Source organism: Monodelphis domestica, chromosome 2, assembly GCF_027887165.1.
Source record: "Monodelphis domestica isolate mMonDom1 chromosome 2, mMonDom1.pri, whole genome shotgun sequence".
NCBI lineage: Eukaryota > Metazoa > Chordata > Mammalia > Didelphimorphia > Didelphidae > Monodelphis > Monodelphis domestica.
The window spans coordinates 328,131,285-328,153,508 of record NC_077228.1 but is presented as its reverse complement, the minus strand read 5'-3'; the positions used below and the strand labels follow the sequence as shown (position 1 = coordinate 328,153,508).

The following is a 22,224-nucleotide window of genomic DNA, read 5'->3' as shown; positions in this document are numbered from 1 at the left end:
GCCATCTAGCTGTCCCCTACAGTTATAATTTGTTATAATTAATATTCCATTTTTGTTTTCCAATATACTTTTTAGGATGATGTTTGTGAGTATCATAAAACTATACTACCAAGAATGTACAGAAGTTCAGTAAAGCACTTTCAAATATGCCTGTTTGGACTACTTATGTATGCATGGTGATAGAGTAGAAGAAACAAATTCAAATTTTGCTTCTGATACTTATTAGCTAAGTAACTGGGCAAGTCTCAGCTTTGGTTTCAGGGAATAATAATAATACATATCTCCCAAGGCTGCTGTGAGGATCAAATGAGAATTTCTGTAGAGTATTTTGCAAATCTTAAAGTACTATGTAAATGTTATTAAAAGATTAAAGTGGTCTCATTAGTGACTCACCACATGTGATAATTGCATCAGCTCATATCCCTCCTTTGAGTCCATTTACCTCCATTATTGCTGTTATTAAGTCTTTGGGTCAAGTTAGACTCTTCATGATCCAATGCACCATACTGTCCTTTGGGATTTCCTGGCAAAAATAATGAAGCGGTTTGCCATTTCCTTCTCTACTGGATTAAGGCAAACAGAGGTTAATGACTTGCCCAAGATCACATCCTAGTAAGCATTTGAGATCAAATTTGAACTCATGTCTTCTGACTCCAGGCCTAATGTTCTATCCACTGAGCAATCCAGCAGACCTCTTCTTCATCCACATATATATAAATATAGGCCCCTAAAAGGATGCTATTTTTATGGAGAAGGACCTCAAGATGAAATATAAGTAAGATTTGCTTCTCCGGATTGGTCCCCAGGATCCTGACCAGGAAGGAAACATAGACTCCCAAGAAAGAAGGGAAAGGAAAAGGAGTCTACCAAGGGCAGTCAGAGTAGGTACAATCTAAACAGAAACTTCCCAGGCTCTCTCAATCAGAAACACAATTCTGCTAAATCTCTCCAGAAAGCTGGAGATAATTTTTTTTTAATCTGGGTAGAAAAGAAAGTGTATGATAGGTCTTCATTGTTCCTAAGCAGCTGTTTCAGATGCAATCCCTATGGGAGAGGTGCCAAGTCTGGAGCAGTCCTTTCTAAGGGTGAGAGCCGGCTCTCTTCAGCAATGCAGCTGCTCGGAAGCCTGGGAGTCTGCAGCTGTGAAAAGACAAAAGGTAAACCTGATAGCTCTGATTCACTGTCAACTTTTCCAGTATGTCTCTGAAAATGAAGGTGGGAGGTCAATGCTAAAGTGAAGATTGAAGTTTTTGAGTGGATATGACATATAAGGGCTTTGAGAAGGAAAAGGCACAATTTATCCAAGACTAAGACTTGGAGGCAACATCTTTCCACTGGATGACACCTGGGACTGAGGCTAAGCATCTGAGTCTGGGGAAGGTGAGGCAGTAACCAAAGCAATGTTTGGGTGTTTTTTTTTTTTTTGATAAAATTTTTTATTAAGCACATTCCTCGTACAGGATACATGTTTATATAAGAAAGCAAAACAGTTCCTACACACAAGGAGATGACATTTTTTATTTGAAAATTTTTATTTCATTAATTGATTTAGAATATTTTTCCATGGTTACATAATTCATGTTCTTTCCCTCCCATTTCCCGCCCCACTCCCATAGACAATGAGCAGTTGCAATAATGGTTTAAATAGTGAGAAGCAAGAACCAAGCAGAGGGGCATAAGAGAAATGAAGAGATGGTTTTCATTAAGAAGAAGGTAGCAAGAAGACAGAAGCAAGAGAGATGATTAGGATACAGGGAAGGAGATTGACCATGCCAAGCAGGCAAATGTGGCCTAAGATTATGCAAACATTCTGGATATGAAAATGAGTTTCAGTTTCTCAAATATAAATGGTATCCACCCCAATTTGATCCAATGAGCATAAAACTCCAATTACATTGCTTTTAAGTTTAATTTTTGGAGCCTAACCTCCAGCTCTCATCTTCTATTTGAGTTTCTTTTGTGGATAGCACCTCCCCATTTAAAGTCTTTGTAGCTTTGGAAAGAGCTGAGTACTGGCAGTGAGTGATAAGGTCAAGCAGCAGCAGAGATGGAAAAGGAGCTTTCCAAGAGTCCTAAGAAAAACAAAAAGAGGACAAGATTTCTAAAGCCAGTTTTAGAAAGGATAATTCAATCCATATAATATTTATTTAAGTACTTATCTGTACCAGGAAATGTGCTGGATATTGTGATGCAAAGATAAAAAAAAATCTACTTTTTAAGAGCTTCTTTCTACCAAGACAAACTCGAAAATCTAAATCCAACTGGTTATTTTTGTTTGTTTTATCAGAATGTTTTCCCTATTTTCCTGGAGCTGAAAGTACACCCTACATACCTTCTGCTTATACTGCTGATCTATGAAGAAGTTGTAACCTGCTCCATGTTTCTGACCAGGGCAAATTTATTCATCCTTAGGCAGTTTGGTGGCCCTCTGACCCTGGAAACTGACGGTATTAGAATCAGATGTAGTGAATGCCCTCCTGCAGCACTGAACTCAAGTGATTCACCAGCTTCAGCCTGCACCAATAACAAGGATTCTAGGCATATGCCACCTCATTTAGTCTGGATAGAAATTGCCTCTACCAATTCAAAACAGTATCTTCTCAGCAATTCATAATTGTTTAGAGTTGTCTGGGTGAAAGAGTTCTAATTAATAAATCAAGGATTTCTTAAACTTACTCTATGCCAGGCACTCTACTAACTTGTAGAGCAGCACTGGCGAATATTTGCAAGATTCTGTGCCCAAAGTGCAAGTTCAAGCTGAGTGTTTGGGACTGCATCCCGCCAGACAGGGGAAGGTGGAAGTGCTTGCATTGGGTAGCTGGACAGAAGGGCAGAGCATGCAAAAAATGTCCTCGGGCACTGTGGAGAGGGGGAATGCAGCAGCCCTCCCCTACCCCAGCACCTGTATGCTTCACCAACACGACTCTAGGGCAATGGAATGGGGGGGGGGGGAGCAGAAACCACCTTCCAAGGATCTCCTATCTAATAGGGAGATTACATATAAATAACTTCAATATACACAATATATATTCAATGTTAAAAAGTAAACGTTATCTCAGAAGGCAAGCATTTGCATCTATGGGTAGAAAAGACCAGGAAAGGTCACCCTTGGAAAACGAGCCTTGAGCTAAATGTTTATGGAAGCCAAGAAAACTAAGAAGCAGAGGTAAGAAGGGAAAGCTTACCATACATGTGGGGTATCTATTGCAAAAGTCTGCAGATGTGAAATGGATCCTCATGTGCAAGGAACAACAAATAGACCTGATCATAGCATGCATGCAGGCAAATTGTATGCAAAACAACTTGAAAGGTAGAAAGACAGGACATTATAAAGAGCTTTAAATGCCTTTGAGAGGGATTTATATTTGATTCTAGAGGCAATACAGAGGCCCTTGAGTCTAATTGAGTAAGAAGAGTAAAATGCTGAGGCTTGTACTTTAAGAAAATCACTTTGCTAACTGAAAAGAGGGTAGATTAGAGTGAGGGAAGATTTAAGGATAGGGGATGAATTGGTAGGAAATTGCAATAGTCCAGGGGAGAGGTGATGACAGGAACTAGGAGAGTGATTATATGAGTGGAGAAAGAAAGAGAAAGAGAAAGAGAAAGAGAGAGGAGAAAGAAGGAGAGGGAGAGAGAGAGAGAGAGAGAGAGAGAGAGAGAGAGAGAGAGAGAGAGAGAGAGACAGAGAGACAGAGAGAGAGAGAAAGAGAAAGAGAGAAAGTATCCAAAAATATGTTGTGAAAGTAGAAATTATTCTATTTACCAAAGTATTAGATATGTAGAGTGAGAGTGAGTGCAAGTAAGTAGCCAAGGATGATACAAAGGTTTCAAATTTCAATGCCTGGAGACACTGTGAGACTCTCAACCTTCACAGGAATTTTGGGAAGAAGGGAGCATTCAGAGGAAAAGGTCATGGATTATTTTGGAGATGTTGAGTTTGAGATGCCACTGGAATATCTAGCTCAAAATGTTCAAAAGGCATTTGGGGATACAAGAGTAGAGCTAGGGAGAAAAGTTGGAGATACGCTGATCTGAGAATCATCTATACCTAAAAATAATTGAACCTATGAGAGCTGACAAGATCACCAAGGGAGAGAATATAGTGGGAAACAAGAATGAAGCCTAGGACAAAGCCTTGGACAACAGTTATGGTTGAAGGGCATGACTTAGAACAGGATCCAGCAAAGGACAATGAAAAGGAATCATCAGACATGAAAGAACAACCAAGAGACAACAATGGAATGAAAGTCTAAAGACAAGAAAGTTTACAGGTCAACAAAGCCAAATTCAGAAAAGAAGTTAAGTGACTTGCCCCAACAGAAACCCATAGATATGTGTCATAAACATAGGTCTTCCTGACTGAGGCAAATTCTCTCTCTAATATGCTGTATTCCTTTCAAGTCAAACTTAGGAAAGTAATATAATTCAAAAGTTTATCCAGTGTTACTTATTGCTGGGGGAAAAAGTAATAAAAGATACTATGTAGTTTGCCCAGTTTGGAAGTCTATTAGTCTTGGCAGCACAAAAATAATTTTACTAGCATACATATATGATATAAAACAGCATAGCTAGCATTCCCTTACTTAGAACAATAACAATAGAACTGGTACTTTGTCTTTTTACTTTTCTTCATAACATTTCACCAGCTTAGGATTTTCACTTTGGGTTTTTTTAATAAATTGGAATTTGAAAATGCCTCTAATTTTAATAGTCATTCCAAAAGATATCAGCTTAGATGAATTCATATCTTAGAAAGGGGGAGAGTATGGAGTATCAGAGTTGGAATAAGGAAGCCCTGGGTCTCAGTCCTGTTTTAGATGATGGCTATATGACCACAGAGAAGTTATTTAATCTCTTTGGTACTCAGTTTTCTCATCTATAAAATGAGAGAATTGAACTTAATTATGTCTAAGATCTTTTCCACTTTTAAAGTTATGGTCTTATGTACATTTTTTAAAATAATGGAAGTAAAAACAGGGTAAAAAGGAAGTTGCTTTCATTACTTTTGTATCAATGATTATAAAACAAGAAATTACATATAATCCTTTAGGTATCATTATAACTATGATTTTAGAAAGAGGTTAGATCCAATTAGCAAATTTACTATGTATTATATCAACTATCATTATATAATATCAACCATAGTAGTAGAAAAGATAAACATAATATGGAGTATTTAAATACTATAGCTACTAATTAAATTAGGAGCTTCTCTTATCAGCTTTGGGATGTTAATTGAACAGCTTGACTGAATCCTGATTCCAGATAAAAATAACAGAAACAATCATTGCTAGGAGTAGAAATTAGGAATTTACTAAAAGGATGAGATAGTATTTGCTTTTGTGAAGGATTTAGATTCATGACAGATAGGTTTCTCAGAGCTTATGGCCCAGAGAGGCATCTTTTGGTTTGTTTATTACTCTCAGAATCAGTATAATAAATTAAATCTGTTTATGTGAGTCTACTATTGATAGTATCAATTAGAGATGACTGAAAATTTAATCCCATTCAGATTCATTCCCATATTTTCTATTATTGTTACTTTCACACTGAAATGATAAATTGTACTTGTCACATACTATGGACCATATATTCCAGAGATTAAACATTTCACAGAGGCCTTGACCTCTGCCAATCCTTTCTGATGTCTAAACAAGAAGTCTTAATTGGTGCTAAATCACCAGAAGGATAAGGGCAAATGAAGGATGACTATCTTAAATCTTTATTTGGAATTTATTAACTCTCTTAACAAATATTTCCTAAACTTTAGTAACACATTCTATACATTTGGTTTAATATCTTATGTTAATTGGCTGTCAAAGTGTATAAAACACACTGTTACACATCTAACTGGGGTCTTTGCCACAGGCTGGGAAGGTAAGACCTTCGTCTAATTTGCCTCTATTAAATATGGATCTTCAATTCAGAATGTTGGCCCGGATTTCTTTATTTCTTACAAGTGTGTAGGAAAGACCAAAAACATGTGAGATGAGAGAACTATAATCTCATATCAACTTTTAAGATAAGTGCCATTGGAGAGATTATTACATATCCGTTGTCTTTGTTTCATCATGCTAAAATCCCTTTTAATTTGAAATTTTATTATTCTGAAAACTCTAGATGCTTCCTCTAATGAATTTCAGGTAAGATTTTTATTCTTTGACTTGGTCTTTATATGTTTTAATAAAGAATTCTATAGATTGCATGAATATTTATTTCACTCAAAGCAACTAAAAAAATCTTTAGGAATACTGATTTCACCATTAATTTAAATATAAGAGCGAGATTGAGCCATAGTAACATGTATTTAATTGATGTTCTTTATAGACCATCAAAAAATGATTCATTTTCAAAGTCAAATTAGTGTAATAAATTTAAAATTGTCATTTACAGCCATCAGTTCATCACTTTTTTTTTACATAACCCTTATCTTCCATCTTGGAATCAATAATCTATATTGGTTCCAAGACAGAAGAGTGGTTAAGGGCTAGGAAATGGGGGTTAAGTGACTTATCCAGGATCACACTGCTAGAAGGAGTCCAAGGCCACGCTTGAATCCAGGACTTCTTGTCTCTAGAGCTCATACTTTTGTTAGACAGTCAGAAATAGCAATCAAAATTTTTCTTCTTAGATTCACTTTTTGCTTCTGCCTCTAGTTTCATTTCACTGGGTAGCCTTGACTGTCAGTTTCCTATTTTAATTTTTCACACTTTGTTTTCTACACACTCATTCATTCAACAGGCATTATTTTTTTTAAAAAACCCTTACCTTCCGTCTTGGAGTCAATACTATGTATTGGCTCCAAGGCAGAAGAGTGGTAAGGGCTAGGCAATGGGGGTCAAGTGACTTGCCCAGGGTCACACAGCTGGGAAGTGGCCAGATTTGAACCTACGACCTCTCGTCTCTAGGACTGGTTCTCAATCCACTGAGCTACCCAGCTGCCCCCAACAGGCATTATTTTTAATATATAATATGTCTACAGGGTTGCCATGCCAGATACTCTAGAAAATACAAAAAGTTTAAGAATTAGGCCTTGTGCTATGTTTAAATGTGTGTGTAACCATGAAATATTTAAATGTATAACTGCCTACAATTAAATATTAAGATGAAAACTCTATCTGAGAAATGCTAGGAGGGGTTGCTGTAGACTCAATGCTCATATAAGGCATTGTGATAACAGTGGAACTTGAGCCAAGATATGATAGCGGCTACCTTTGAAGTGGTAGAAGAAAAAGAGAACAGTCTAGGCATGCAAAGTACAAGCAAAATCAAAATAGCAGAAATATTGTGTTTGACGGACAATGATATCGTTCTGAATAAAGTGGTAAAATCACATTGGACATGATTAGGGTAAATCTTAGAAATAATTTTCTAATTATTTCTGTCTAAATATCTAAATTATTTCTATCTAAAATTCTAAAAAAAAATAAGCTGTGCTTCAATCAGTGGTTATGATATTTTAACCAAAAAATTGGGATTCTTAACTTAAAAAAAGAGTTTTGGTTTACTCTATTAATTTACATGAAAGCCATAGAGTTGTAGAAATTAAAATTAAAGCACAGTTATATCTTTATCAAATAGCCTTTATTAATAGGAATAACAGTATAATAAAAGAAATACTAAATGCATAAGTACATATGCAGGTTATATAATATTTGTGTTTTTATTTTCATTCTTAATTTGTTCCTGATATTAATATCATTTATTTTTGTGAAAAATTCAGCTTGCACAAGAACTGTTACTTTTTCCTAAATTTTTCATACTACTTAGAAAAATAAGTAACTCATTTAGAGTATCAAGAGAGATGATACAGTTTCAGTGCTCACCAATGGTTTTCCCAATCCCCCTAGGTGAAAATGACTTCTCACTTGCATCATTCAAACCTAGTAATCACAAAAAAAATGCTCACATTTTCCTTCTACTTGGAATATTAATGATCTAGCAGTGAAATTTTTAAGTATACCCAACCATCAGGGCAGGTAGGTGACTCAGTGGAGAGAGAGCCAGGAACTGGTTTCAAATCTGTCCTCAGTTACCTTGGTCAAGTCATTTAAATCATTTATCATTATTCTGACTTAAAATCAATACACAATATTGGTTCCAAGGCAGAAAATAAGGGTAGATAGATAGATAGATAGATAGATAGATAGATAGATAGATAGATCCAATCATCTCTAATATGCAAATATGTTTTCCTTATCTCATCTGGCTAGTAATTAAATCATGTTATAGTAGGGGAGGAAACTTTTGTAGCAATGCTGCTGGGTTATTAAGGAGATGGAGAAAATGTATCAAACACATCTGGAAAAGGTCTCATATCCAAATTATAAAGGAAATTGACAGAAAACACAAGGCCAAGGATCATTTGCCAGTTGATACATGGTCAAAAAAGAAATAAACAAACATTTCTTTTAAAAAGTTGAAAACCATTAATAACAATATGAAAGAACCTTCCAAATAGGTATCTCTGAAGTTCTACTTTAAACACATCAAATTAAAAAAGATGGAATTAGCCAATATCAGAGAGCTCATAGAAAGGTAAGTAGTATAAATACACTGTTAGTGGAGTTATTTATTTATGTAACTATTCTGGAAATAAATTTTGGATTTTTATTTTTAAAAAGTGACTAAGGGAGTTATTATTTACACGGCAACTGCCCATCATCTGAGGTTAAACTTTTTATCTTCTAAAAAAAGTAAAAATAAAAAAATGACCAAAGTAGCCATACCCTTTGGTCTTAACAATAGGTATATCTTCCAAAGTGGTCAAAGACACCCCAAAAAGTTCTATATTAATGAAAATATTCAAAGTAGCACTTTTGTGGAAGTAAAGGTCTGGAAATAAAGTAGATGTCCATCAACAGTGCTATGGTTAAGAAATTTTACTACAGGTAATGGACAATTATCAGCTTTAAGAAATTATGAATATAAAGAATTCAGTAAAGCATGAGAAGATTTATACAAACTAATGCAAGATGATGCAAGCAGATCCAGGAAAACAATATGCCCTGTTACTACTTTACAACACAGGCATTAATAACAATAAAAAATAAATTGAATGCTATTTAACTGTTATAATCAAATAATCTCTCTCTAGAAAAGAGCTAAGAAAATGCACTTACCCAACCTATTTTCATTGCAAAGATGGTGGACCATAAGTGTGAAATATATGTATGAGGGTATCAGAAACATATTTAACTTTATGAAATTCCTCTTTTGCTTCTTTCTTATTCTTTGTTAAAAAGAATGATTCTATGGGTAGAGAAATGGGAGGGAAATATACTTACATATGAATGAATTAATGAATGCATCTGGGAAAAAAGCACTTATTGCCATCTACAAAATACAGTTTTAAGCATTTAGAATAGAAATATGAAGGACCATCTTTTCTTTCAAGTAGCTCATAATTTAATACAGAAATCAACTCATACAAGACTTCTCAGCTTCAAATGAGCTGGAGAGGCCCAGTGACCCATAAGGTGCAACAACAAAGAAGGAAATGCATCTTCTTTAATCTCATTTCCATTGATAAAACCACTTTGTTGGCTGTGAATCATCTAATTCAGGCAACACATGCTGTGACTAAGTTTAGAAAAATATTTTTAATGTGATAGAGTTCATTTAAGAGATCATCCAAAAATCAAATATTTTTTGAAAAGGTTGCATGTTTTCTGTACATTCTCTCAATTTGTGCTTAATAGCCTTTATCAAGATTTGCCTTCCAAAAATTTTAGCATCCAGACTATTAACACTGGACTATCCCATCTTATTTTAATCACAATTAACTTGATAAATTATTTTCTTCAACACTTTTCTTATCTGAGAAGCAAAACTTTGGATCTTGTTCAAAATTCTAATCTAAGCACAAATATTGAAATGTAGCTCCCAGGGGAGAAAGGGTCTACTTCTTTATTTCAGAAATATTCACACAGAATTCACACAGGCTCTTTTACTAAATCTTCCAAGGTATATGTGCTTCATCATGAATGAGAATATTAGGTTTTTGTCTTTGCCTCCCCAGTGCTTAGTACAGAGTACCTAAGCAAAGAGAAAATTCTTCATAAATACTTGTGGGGGAAAAAGTTGTGACAATATTACATAAAAATCCAAAGTTCTAAATTAGAAAAGGATTTTTTAACATTTTAAGAAAAGCCACATTTTAACTGAGAAAAAGCATGTTTTCTGTATTTAAAACCTGATTAATATTTTTTCAAGAATTTCTTTGATGAGACAAAAGTTACCCATATCACAATTTGATAAAAATCACAAAATTATGGGTCTATTTGTTGCTATATGAAAAAGTGTCAATGTTTATTGCAATGACTTCTATCCTAATTCAAAACCATTATATACTTTATTTAAATAGTTGTTATAAATACCATGAGTCTGGGCTGCACCATGTTCTGTGGAAGTTTTTCAAAGATGTCCAGAAAGGTTTTCCATTTCTGAAGTTCCTTTTAGCAGTACCAGAGAGTGTGGCAGCAGTCTCATTTAAAGGCCTGTTGGGATTTGTAATGATCATTTCATTGATCACTTGTCTCAAGAGGCAAGATGTCAAATTCAAGAACTTTACATTTATTCCTCTACTCTCATTCAAACACCTTACTAATTGAAGAACTAATTTTTGATGATTATGGGTTAATGAATCTATGCCAAGTTAGACACAAAGTTTTGCCAAGTTCCCACTACAAGTCTCTTGAGTATTTTTCACATTTACTTTGCCTTTTGTTCAAGCTGATGAAAATTTAGGTTCAATAGAGGTGGAAATTAGCTTAGAGGTATGATGTAAAGATCTCAAGCTGTGATCCTGTTTTACAGTGTGGTATACAATTACCACTTCTCTTCCCTCCAGCTCCCTTTTAACAGAATCATCTTTTAGAAGAAATTTCTTTGTTCAGGCACTGGAAGCTATTGCACTGACAGCTTAACTGATGCTTACTTGATTGAATATGTGAAGTGATATCAGATTACCTGCCCTGAGCAATATTTATCTCACTTCTCCAGTGGATGCAAAATGTTATGCATAGATTGTCACAATGCTTTAAAAAGGGATATTCCTTTTGCAAAGTCTCATTAAAAAGTTCTTCCTCAGCCTAAAAAGCAAATGTGATTTGGGACTGCATTGAAAGCATAGCTTCCAGGAATGAGGAGGTAATAATTTCACCAAATTCTGCCCTAGTAGGACACATTTTTATTGAGTTCTGAGTGCCGCATTTCAGGAAGAATACTTACAAACTGGAGAGCATCCATAGAAGAGCAAAGAGAATGATAATGGCCCTCAAGTCCATGCCATAAGGAGTTCAGCTGAAAGAACAAAGAATGTTTAGTTTAACAAAGAAAAATCTTAGAAAGAACATGATAGCTGTCTTAAAGTGAAGAGTTCTTTTGGGAAAGAGAGATAAGGCAGGTTCTATTTCATCCTAAAAGTCAAAAGTTGCAAAGAATAAAATTTAGACTGTTTGTGTCAATGAGAAATATCCTAACAATTAGAACTGTTCTATGATTTTTAAACTTTTTTGATTTATACATGTTATATTCTACAGCTTACCTTCTTCATTCAGTTACCATTTACCAGAACATTCAAATTTTTGAGACATTCCATGCTTCCTAAGAGACAATGGAGCAACTTATTTTAAATTGGGATTTTTCTATTGGGGATTGGTAAAATCTGGAACATATAATCAATAGAGCTGTCCAGCACAATCTAGATGAATATATGTATATGATAAGATGTTTGGGTTTCATATTAGTGCTATGAGTCTCCTTGCAGAAAAATTATAGGACCTCAACTAGATATTATCTGCCTCCTTCATTGCCAAACTCTTGGAAAAGTTAACTACAATTAATATCTCCACTAACTCATCAGACCTCTTAATATCACTTCTAACCCCATGAGTTTAATGAAATTGCTTTCAAGGGTCACTAATAATTAACTAATACTTACCAGCTCCATTAATTAGATTTTATTCCTCCCCCTATAACTTGATTACAATGTCTGACATCATTGGCCTCTTCTCCTTTGATATTCCATCCTCCTTTTGTTTCAAACACTCTAAGGTCTTCTGGTTCTGCTCAGACTTTTTAAATCCTCCTTCTACTCTTGGCTCTTTGCCTTCATCCTGTGAAATGTGAACTGATCCCTGAGATTATGTACTTTGCCTTCTCTTCTCTCAACACTGTCTCCTTTGAAAATTCTATTCACTATTACTACTTCAACTATCATTTCCATAATGATGATGACACTAAAATCTGTGTCTCCACTTAAATCTGTGCTCTCCAGATCTATATCTCCAAAAACCTATAGGATACCACTTTTGGTCTCAAGGGAGAAGAGTCCCTCAGGAGCAGTTTCAACAGCAATCTCAAGGGATCAGAAGCCATTCCTGGACAAGAAACTGAGAGAGTAGTGACCAAGCCTGTTTCCAAGTCTGACACCACCTTGGAAGCAGTGAAAATTCCAAAACCCCAGAATTAACTATAAAAACAATAGTGCAAAAGAGCCCAAAACTCTGCTCTGACCCTTGCCATGCCAGAAACAGAGGCTAGCATTAACATAAAGTCCTAAATAAAGAAATAAGATAGAAAATGAACTAAGAACAACAACAAAAAAGACATCAGACAGTAAAATTTACTATGGTGACAGGGAAACTCAAGACATAAACTCAAAAGAAGACAATAAAGTCAAAGCAGCTAAAAGCAAAGCCTCAAAGAAAGAAAAAAAAACAGGGAAATGGACACAAGCCAACAAGAATTCCTAGAAATGCTAAAAATGATTCTCAAAAGTAAATAAAAAAGGTAGAGGAAACAGAAAAAGAAATTAAAGCAAAGGAAGAAAATTATGAAAATACAATTAACAACTTAATAAAAGATATTCAAAATTAGAAATCAAATAGTAAATCAGGGGAAAGGACCTTTGCAACAAGTTTCTCCAATAACAGACTCATTTCTCAAAGATATAGGAAATTGAGCCAAAATTATTTTTTAAAGAACAATTTTCTTGGTGATAAATGTGTAATTTTTGTGAACAAACAGTTTTTAGAAGAAGAAATCAAAGCTATCAATAATCACATGAAAAAATACTCTAAATTACTACTCATTAAAGAAATGTGAATTAAAACAACTCTGATACCACCTCACACCTATCAGACTGCCTAACGTGTTTAAAAAAAAGGAAAATGACAAATTCTTTAGGGGATGTGGAAAAATTGGGGCACATTCACTGTTGGTAAAATTATAAACTAGACCAGCAATAGAAAAAAAATAGAACTATACCCAAAAATCTATGAAACTGTGCATACCTTTTGACCTACTAAGGAATCTGACCCTAGACAAGCCATTTAGCCTCTGTCTGCCTCAGTTTTCTCAACTGTAAAATAGGGATCATGATAGTACTTACCTCACAAGGTTAGAATAAAATGAGGAAATATTTACAGAAGTGCTTAAAGGTACAGTTCCTGGCACATAATAGTGTTATATAAATTCTTTTTTCTCTTCTCTTTCCTAGAAGAAGGTCTCCAGCACAATGAATAGACTCACAATAGAGAATGTATGGAAAGGGTCACAAAAGATGAGAATATGGCCCTGAAGAAGAGATGTCAGAATATATCTCCCTCCCTTATTTGAAGAGGTAAGGATGTGGTTCATGGAACTATACTGTAGAACCCAATTAATACATGGGTTAGGTGTGCTGAACCATGTTGTGTATTTATTTCTTTATTCTTTCTTTAAATAAAGTACATTTAGATATAGCTCTCTAGGTTTGGGGAAAGAAAAGAATATGAGATTTTTCCCCTACAAACTGGTCCCAACAAAAGGTAATAAGAAATTTACATTTTAAAATACAACTTTTTTAGAGAAAAAGATAATTTCACAAAAGAACATGATAATGCTCAAACAAATCTAAAATATCTAACGCTGACAACTATAACTAAATTATATGTGTTGCAGCCTTAAAGGGAGTGCCCACATCAATAAGGCTTCAAATCCACTGAAGCACATATCCACTTATCTATGTTTAGCATTTGAATTCTGCTCCATGGAGCCTTTTATCTTTATTTCATTTGTCAAGAAGATAGAGAAAGAGGGACAGGCCTCCCTAAAGGAGTCACTAATATAGTTAACAAGTATTTGCTAATAAAAGAAGGAAGATGGTATCCCTATCTTTTCCTCTCCTTATAAGAAAAAGATCCCAACTATGAATCTTGCCCTGAGATCAAGCTTTTAAGGAGCATTTGAAGCTCAATCAATGCCACTAAGAGAAACTTTTATTTGGGCTATGAAACTTTCACATTGAATTATATTGGGCTCTTTGAGCCCCTTTTCAAAAGGAGAGTAATCCTAAATACACATATTCAATTTGACAAGTATCCATTAAGCATTTACAATGTGCTACCTCATAGTGAAATGAGAGTTACCCTGGATTCTTGAAGGTTTACAATGTCCTATACAATTGGGAAAGTGTCAAATATAGCCCCAGATATGGACTATGTATATCACTCTAGATTAAGTTCCAGTTCAAAGAGGCTAATGATCATGACCATCAATTGTTTTGTCACCAGCGGATGGGAATTTTGGGTCACCAGAAATTTTATCTACTGGATGATGCCTTTCCTGAATTCTCCATCTGGTGCCCATTCATCCTAAGCACATTGTATTTATTCTATTTATACTTATATTCATATATTCTCTTTCCCCCAATTTATTGTGATGTTGATGAGAGCTGATGCCCATCCTAATGAAACTATAAATCATTAAAGTATAAGAAAGATACATATGTTGTGGGTATTTGGAAATGCATTCTTTCATCCAATCTAATTGCAAAGGGTCACAGAAGGGTTTTTTTCTTTTTGTATTGAAGAAAAATATTTCTCAAACACTCTCATTTGATGCAAATAAAGCAAAGAGATTCAGAGCAGGTTTCATGGAAATAATACCTGAACTGCACCTTGAAAAATATATGGATTCTAAGATAGGTATAAGCATTACAGGCTTTATGGGATGGTGTTGTGAAAGCAGAGACAGGAAACCAAAATTAAAATTCAAGGAAGAGCAAGTGAAAATCCTATATGAGGTGTACTCACCCAACTCACATTACCACCAGTCAGTTGAATCCAAGTCACATCACTTTTCATCTGGGATTCATCTTCCTGCTCACATAGTGTCTTGCCTGGAAGGGTCAATCTGATGCTGGGATGGGTCAGGCAAGTCCCCTGATAGCTATGCTAACTAGTCTCTCTGTTCCACTGTTGCTGAATAGACTCAAAAAGCTCATGCTACTGCTACTGGACGTAGGCCTTCAGATGGAGATGGACAATACCAGCTCAGCCACTGGGCTCTTTCTCAGGGATTGACACCTCTACTGGAAAGGTCTTCCATTAATCTCTTAGCCTTACTTGAAAGACAACTTCAATCTTTTTCCACCTCCAGGTACTGTCTAGGGTAATAGGCACTGCACTTTCTTCAGTTAGATTCTTATGGAGCTTCTCCAACTAGGGCAAGGACCCTTAGGTTAAGATAAGCAGAATATTTTTCTCTTAGAGACCCCTTATAGAGTCTCAACTCTGAGGCTATTTTTTGCCTCCAACCAGGAGATGAAAGAAAGCTTGCTTCTCATTCCATATTACTTTAACGTATTTAGTTTTAATTCAGTTACATCCATTTTGCTTAAGTAAAAGCAAAGGCATCTGAACATACTACACATCCTCTTGAAGATCTTTTCACAGACAATTAAGATACTAACTACTCTTACCTGTTTTATGTTGGAGAATATTTTTCCACCTGAAGGCTGTCAGTTTTCCTCTTTAATATCTCTGTCTCTGGTCTTCAATAGCCCTTAAGCTTTACCTCAAATCTCACACGTGTCCCACATTACACTTGTTGGGTTAGAACATATTCTATGGACATTAAAATTAGAAATCTATGATGAAGTCAGATTCTGGATGGCTTTAGATATTAGTCTGAAGAACTCAACATTTTTTTTGGACTGGAAGCCATAGGGAGCCACTGAAGACTTTTGAGCTAGTGAATGACTTGCTCAGATTTATATTGTTTTGGAGGATGAATTGGACAAGGAAGATACTAGAAGGTTAGAATTCAATTAGGAAACTATTGCAAGAGACCAGACATGAGATGATAAACCAAAAAAATTATTAAGACTTTATTATGGAATAAGCACTAGAGATAAGGACTTGATCTATTCTATAACTGGTAGGAAACTTATTCTACCAATCCAATTCAACATCTTCTTTGCAATATTAATATAGAGAGTTGTTCAGAACCCTGGTTTAGTTTTATCAAAGGCGAAAGTTTCAAGAATGCCTTCCTGACTTTGCGGTCAGATCACTAACCACTATGGCACATTGCTTCTCAAATGATAGGAATACAAAAACAAAAATGAGGACAGTCCCTGAAGTCTAAATTCTAATAAAGGAAACAACATATATGAGGTGTAGTGGTAATGTATTTTGTTTGGGAAGTTATGGAGATGGTAAGTGGAGCCATAAAGCAACTGATTAATGTACTCTCTTCAATAAGAAGGAAAAGAGTCTGAATCACAGCAGTGGCCATAGGGTCAAGAGAAGTACTTTGGATGTGAAAGGTGACTAAAGCGGGCCAGCATTGGACTATCTTCAAGAGTAGGAATTCTTCATCTTTTAAGAATGCATTCTTTACCACCAGAAGTAAAGTTACCAATAAATAAGGTATAGATTTGAACTAAAAAATGCTATTTGGGGATGAAAAGATATATATAACTTAAAGGTTTATTTTCTTTTGTGGTTAACAAATTAGTTCAGAGGATAATTATATATGTGCCTTAATGCTAACATTTATTCTGAGACAGAACTTTTTCATTAACTAAAGAAACTAGACAAGGTAGGTCAGTTTAGAAAGGGTTATTCTAATATGTCATGGAGGTTTTTCTTAGCTAACATATACATTTTGCATTAGACTGCTTCTCTTATGACTTAATTTTTAAATTTGATTTTCTAACTATTAATACCATGCAAATCAATAAGCAATGCACATTTAATCAGTGCTACACATGTAACACAAAACTTTGAATAATACTTAATCTATTTTATAGACTAAAATATAAACTTAGAGGAGAATCTTCATAATTAGTAACCAATAAATAAATCTTCTTTTGTTTCACCTGAAATTCTGTTTCAAATACTTTATTCTCTCTCTGATTATTATTTAGAAAAAGGCGTTACAATGGATACTGAGAAAGATTGTTTAATTACTCCCTTTATAAACCCATTATGTGGCGGCATTCCAAGATAGCTTTTAAAAGGTGTTCTTATAAATGCCCCACATTTCATCAATTATATACAGGAGAAGAAATAATTGTATTCAAGAGGATATTTTAGTCTCTGATATTCATCCATTTACATCTTTCAACAACAAAAAAACCTATTTATATGCTAGTATCTATTTTTTTTTCCTTTAAATGATTTGGTCAGAGAGATACACCTGCAAAATATTCTCTTTCTAATTTATTCAGGGAATATGATGAGAGCTTCTCAAGTCTTTGGAAGACATGTTTAGGACAGAGGGTTTAGTGTATTTGTATTCTACTTTGCTTTACCCAACCCTGACAATAGTTCTTCAGCTTTAAAATGCATCCTATTGGAACATATGCATGTAATTTCAGAGAGATTCCACCCAGCTCCAGACAAATTAGGCTTCATACAGATAGGTAGGTAAAGGCTTACAAGACATTACAGAAAATGACATTCTTGTTTTAAATTAGTTTTAGTTTTAAATTTAATTTTTTTTAATTTAATTTTAATTTCAAATTAGTTGATAGTTCTGGTTTCTACATCACTTTCATTTCTGAGTATATAGCCAGAGGGCCATCCTTTCTATTACAGACCCAAAAAGAAAATGAGAAGAAAAAAAAACAGAAGTTCAGCAAAACTAGTTTATCAGCTTAGTAGATAGATAGAGAGATAGATAGATAGATAGATGTTTATATATATATATATATATATATATGCTGTTCTTTTAATACAGTTAAAGGACAGAATTTTCCATAATACCCCAGTACCACAATTAGTTCAATCATTCCCAAATATATAAGCACCTATTTTGTTTCCAATTCTTTCCTGCTGCCAAAAAAATGTTGTTTTAAATATTTTTGCATATATGGAACTTTTCTATCCTTTGATCTCTTTGGTCTATATGCCTAATACTGAGATCACTTAATATGGATATTTTATTCATTTAATACCTTCCCTCCCCAAATGTCCATATTTTCAGCCTTCATTTTAAGCATTCTTTCCATTTGTATTCATTCTTTATTTATCAATATCTGAGTGGTTCAAAGAATAGTGTACTGGAACCAAATCAAGAAGACCTAAGTTCAAGTTTTACTTCAAGCACTTGCTATCTGCATGACTTTGGGCAAGTCATTTGATCTATCTAAGCTTCAATTTTATCCTCTGTGAAATAATCACAATTATAAATAGCTAGTATTTGTATAGTACTTTAAGGCTCATAAAGCATTTTAATTATCTTATTTGAGACTCATAACAACAGGAAAGTGCTATTATTATCTTCATTTTATAGAAACGGTGATAGCACTCAAGTTTTCATTTAAATTCAGCTTTTCCTAGATCAAGGCGTAGGACTCTATACATTGCACCACCAAGCTGTCTCAGATAAGGATAATAATGGCAGCTATCATATCACACAGTATTTTAAAACTCAAATGAGATAAATAAATATAAAGCATTCTGCAAATCTTAAAGCAATGTATTGGGGATGGGGGAGGGCTTGTTGTTGCTGGTCAGTCATTTCAGTCCTATCTGACTCTTCATCAGATCCTTTTGGGGTTTTCCTGGCAAAGTTACTTTAGCTGTTTGTTTGCCATGTCCTTCTCCAGCTCATTTTACAAATGAGGAACTGAAGCAAAATTAAGTGACTTGGCTAGGGTCACACAGTTTTAAAGTGTCTTGAGGCCAGATTTGAACTTGGGAAAAAGTATTCCTGAGTACTGTACTCTATCCACTGTGCTACCTAACTGCAATTTATATGTATACATACACATAAATATTTATTTTCATTCAATTCCTTAAGGATAGGGATAAATTTATTCCTTGTTTTTGAATCCCAGCACTTGGTATGGTATGAACATTTTAGTCATGTAATGCCTTCCCTCCTCAATTTTCCTATATTTGTAGCCTCCATATTTAAGTCTGAGTAGGAACCTAACCCATGCTGTGGTTGTTTTCTAGAATAGTTGGACCAATTCTGTATTAGCACAATGACTTTTCAACACTCTGAAATATTATCTATTTCCATCTTTTGTCACTTGCCAGTTTGTTGTATGTTAGGCAAAACCCCAGGTCACTTTGATTTACATTTTAGAAATTTATTTTTTATGAACACCAACAATATTTATCAATGTCAGGGATGTCTGGAACAAAATCCAATGAACAAAGGACTTCCTACCAATGGAGAGATTCTACATGTTCCCCTGTTTGCAGATGACATTGTACTTGATGGCATGAAATCCCAGTACCATAAGGCATTGTCAATATAACACATTTAAAAGGGATCATCTTAGGCATCTACATAAGAAAACTAAAGTGAATAAAGGCTGGAGATGTTTCAAATTGTTGTAAATATTAGTCCATCCATATATATGCATTTTAACAGATTTTACAGATGCACAATGAGTTAGATCCAGAATTGAATAGAAGCAAATTGGGTTAGAACAAACTTCAGCAATTTAACTATAATTGATTTTAATCATTGTAAGATACTTACTACCATAATTTTCCCCTAACAGAGGGTAATCTTTATTTTACCACATGGGAAATTCAAATGATAGAAAAAAAATTAATAGGAACCACCAAATAGAGAAAACACAAAGCATTTATTCTAGTCCATAAATTCTCCTTAGAAAAGGAGAATATCATGAACTTGGAGTTGCTATTAGGGGAACACTCTAATATTCTATTGAAATAAATCACTCTACCCAATGGTTTGAACACTCCCTAAAAGGCAAACACATTGTCAAATTGTTGGACATGTCAACCTGCTTCTTATTGTGCCTGCACAGTCTGATTAATTCACTGTAATAACAGAGTACAATAATTTCTTGCTTCCTTTTTTCATGGATTAAACTCTTCCTTTCACATCTAGTCTTGAGACTTTATAGTTGATTTTCTACTTTTTCCAGAAGACATATGGCTTAGGAACTCTCCTTCTCTCTCTTAAAATGTGGTTCTTAATGTCGGACTTCAAGGGATCTGTGACATTGAATTTTAGGAAATTAGGGAGATGGGGTGTCCATGCAAGTAAAATGTAAATGGAAGCACTGCAGAGAAGGCAATACAATTGAGCTAAAAGGAAGGAATAAAACCAATGCAATTCTTTTTGAAAGAAACAAAAATTTCCATTTCTAAACCCATTAAAGCTATATTCAGCTATTATATTTAACTGGAGAAATGCCTTTAACATTAATGTTTGTCTAGGCCAGCCTTTGTAAACATATGCATACAGAACAATAAAGTACTATGTGTGTAGAGGCAAAGAGATCACTATGTACTCAGAAAAGTTGGCTAAAATTTTAGTGAACTACTGACCAAAGAACTATCAACACATTTCGAACAAGAGCTAACATCTTTAAAAAGAAAGAAAAAGGTAAAGCAGGATCATGGATACATTCTATTTTGAGGGGAATGAGAGCTTTAGAATCAAGGAGCCCTTTTAGGGAGAGATGAGTAGCTGATGGTCAAAACATTTTATTGTCTTCTCTTTTTCTTTTGTTTTCAAATGAATTAACACTGGTCTTAAACACAGGGCATAAGAAATTCATAGAGTGAAGAGGGACCTCAGAAGCCACTTAGCTCAAGACCTTAATTTTATAGACGAGGAAACTAGAACTGTGGAAGTTTCAATGGTTTGCCCAAAGGCGGACTAGTAGGAAACATCAGAGGTAGTATTTGAACTCAGATCTTCTGAGCCAGTGTTTTACTTTGTACATGAGATAATAAATGTGAGGTGCTTTGCAAATCTTTAAGCATTATAAAATATACCATTCCATGGCACGTTCACAATTGATAACAATACTATCAAAGATATGATCATCATAAAAGAATTAATATCTCTTTTACCAAAGAATACAATTATTTTCTTTAAAATTGTACAAAGATACTTTTTTTTTTACTACACTGTTAAATTTTCACACACCACACAAACAGAAACATATCTAGGCTAGAGTTAGAAAGAAGACCCATAATTTCATCAGTATCAAGAACTCTCAAGTGAGAAAACTCCTACCAGGGCAGTTTAGCACTTTCTCTACTACTTAGTCTTAGAGATTTCCCTAGAAACTGAAAGGTTTAAGGAACTTACCCAAGATTATACAACCAGTATGTGTCAGAGTCAAGACAGGAACTGTAATTTTCCTGATTCTTAGCTCAGCTCTATATATCTTCTATAATATTGCACCCTCCTCTTCTTTCTGTCTCTCTCTCAACAATGAAGAACTCAACAATGAGGAGCAGCCAAACAGGGACTAGCAGGCAAAGGAAAGTGTTGACCAAATGACAAAAGCAGCTTTCAAAAACTTGAGCAGCATTCCTCCAGCTTCTCCCTTCCTTTCAGTTTGAAGAGCTGGACCCTGGATAGGACCATCACCTATTACTTTTCCATGACCTAGTAGTATGGAAAGGCTTCAGGGATATAGAAGAGCAGTTAATAGAAGTAAGTATACCACAATTTCCCCCCAACATTTTATTAGGGTTTAAAAGTAAAACATGACAATATATAGTCAATCTCGAAACAGTATTAAAGAAGTTGTAAAGACTGAGTTAGAAGAGCTTCTAAATGTAGAGTAGAACTATAGCTATAGACATTTCTTGAATGCATATATATTTTTAACATTACTTCCCATCAACTATGAGCCAAGACTACAGACCTTGGCTGAGGAGTGCTACTTCTTTGCCAAGATATTTACAGCAAAGTGTTTTTTAGAATGGTGGTGGTATTTACTATAGAGAAAATCTCTGACACGTATCTGGGAAACTTTAATAAGACCACTGGGCTGGTCAGTTGATCATACCACCACATAGTAGTCAAGTTATTTCCTTGCAAGTTGGTAAATAAAGCAACATGTTTTCTGTAGACTTAAGAGAAGCAGTGTAAGAAATTGTTTGGGTTTCTACTGTAGCACCTCATACCAAAATGACATACATATCAAGCATTCCCTAC

The 22,224-nt window shown here is 34.6% G+C and overlaps 1 long non-coding RNA gene across 1 annotated transcript in view; it reads right to left on the bottom strand.

Moving 5' to 3' along the window:
• Nucleotides 1–447: 447 nt before the first annotated feature.
• The window catches only part of LOC103104250 (uncharacterized), a 98,544-nt gene continuing 76,767 nt past the window's right edge, over nt 448–22,224 (bottom strand). Inside the window, exons 2-4 of the long non-coding RNA XR_008916595.1 lie at nt 11,233–11,304; nt 10,380–10,499; nt 448–2,072 (exon numbers count right to left, since the gene is read on the bottom strand). This is a non-coding gene — a long non-coding RNA (uncharacterized LOC103104250). The remainder of the gene's footprint in view (nt 2,073–10,379; nt 10,500–11,232; nt 11,305–22,224) is intronic.